Source organism: Pelmatolapia mariae, linkage group LG3_W (genome assembly GCF_036321145.2).
Source record: "Pelmatolapia mariae isolate MD_Pm_ZW linkage group LG3_W, Pm_UMD_F_2, whole genome shotgun sequence".
In the NCBI taxonomy this organism is placed as follows: domain Eukaryota; kingdom Metazoa; phylum Chordata; class Actinopteri; order Cichliformes; family Cichlidae; genus Pelmatolapia; species Pelmatolapia mariae.
This window is the reverse complement of record NC_086229.1, coordinates 19727741-19729437: the sequence shown is the minus strand read 5'-3', so window position 1 is coordinate 19729437 and position 1697 is coordinate 19727741. Positions and strand designations below refer to the sequence as shown.

At 36.3% G+C, this 1697-nt stretch overlaps 1 long non-coding RNA gene across 1 annotated transcript; it reads left to right on the top strand.

The window, feature by feature from the left end:
- The first annotated feature begins 258 nt into the window (after positions 1-258).
- LOC134621154 (uncharacterized) lies at positions 259-1146 on the top strand. Its single transcript, XR_010573588.1, has 3 exons — positions 259-481; positions 572-657; positions 1086-1146. It is a non-coding gene; the product is annotated as an uncharacterized LOC134621154 (long non-coding RNA).
- Positions 1147-1697: the final 551 nt, after the last annotated feature.

Here is a 1697-nt window from a genome sequence, read left to right as displayed (position 1 = left end):
CTTCACTATTGCCCCCCCCCCCAAAAAAAATGTTGCATTTTGCTTTTATTCATTATTCTTTATTTTACAGGAATCTGGCCAAGATGACTCAAAATCTTCAAGCAGCTCCTCCATTAATGAGTCACCCAAGCAACAGACATCCACTACTGTAAATGCAACTCCTGCAAAGTGCACAAGCCCTGAAAAGGTTGTGAAGTTATTCTATCCAGAATATGTATTGCACACTGACACCGAGCTTGAGCAAGTTCGCCAACAATACTTTGAGTTGTCAAAGAAAGGTGAAGAGCGCAGCTGCAAAATGTCAAAGGAGCTCAGATGTCGGCTCATCCGAAACACCATGACTAGTATGATTGCAATCCTGAGGGCAAAAGGGGATGGAGAGTCGCATAGATACCCATCAAAACCAGAAATCACAGCAATGGCAAAGAGAATAGTGCAGTACTACCCTATGCTACAGGACCAAGGCATCAAGAATACATGGGTAAGTGAAATGCATCCACTTCAATACCAAAGTGTTTCATGTTGGACATTTTAGTAGTGGTTGGAAAAATGTATTAAATGTCCTATACAGGTTACCGTGTACACACAGCTAAACAAAAGACTGCAAAATGTGAGATCCCCCCAAAAAGCCACTCCAGATGGGAGACATTCAAAGAGGTAAGGCTGCAACTAATTAATTTAAATTTTAGCAGTGATAATTCTGTTATTCATTTTCCTCATTAATTGATAAGTTGTTTAGTCAGTGTGATGTCTGAAAGTGGTGAAAGTTTTTCCTAAAAAGTCTTCTTTTGTCCACAACCTGACAATTTTAATTTCAACGATAGAGGACAAACAAAAACAAAAAAGTCATTTAAAAAGCTAAAATCATGTTTGGGCATTTTATTAAAGACAGAAAGAAAGAAGTGATCCAAAATGATCAATCAAGTGGTTGGAAGTTGCCTTTAGTTTCCTCACCTGTTTTAGCATGAAAGGAAGAAGCACTTTGTGTTACACTTTGTATATATGAAAATGGCTATACAAATAAAGATATGAATTGATTGAGTTTATAGTTGATAACTAATTGATTAACTGACTAATCTTTGCAGCTCTGCCAAGAGGCGACGTCTTGATCAGCCAAGTGACGTAGAAGAAATGGATTCAAGTGACTCGACAATCATTCTGGATCTGTCCACAGAAGGGAGGAGCAGCCCAGAGTCGGCCAGTAAAACAAGTGAGTTAGAAGGTGAGTTTCAACTTTACATTTACAAACTGGTCACTGTGTGGTCATCATAAAAAAATAAAACAAATATACCTGCATATTGAGTCAAGATGGCAGTCCTGACATGACAGAAGTAAAAGGCTTTAAAATGGGCATCAGAAAATGATAACTACATCACATTTTTCCTGTTTTATCATCAGTTTATTAACATTTCTGTGTTAATGTTAATAAAGTATTGCTATTAATAAAAGCCAGTATATTATAAATTTAAAGAGCTGGGTACTGTGGTGTGTTTTATAGTATGTCTGTGCAACATCACTGTCTATAACCACTCAGTATATCATGTAAAGTAATGTTTTTAAAAAACAATGTGCCTCACTAGAGGCTTTTTTTCTCTTTTTAACTGTTTTTTTAATTTAGGTTCCAAACTAATTTTTAAAATGTATTACCCTGACACAAAATATCTCTTTGCTATGTCTTTAAGGAAAAAGGAAAGCAC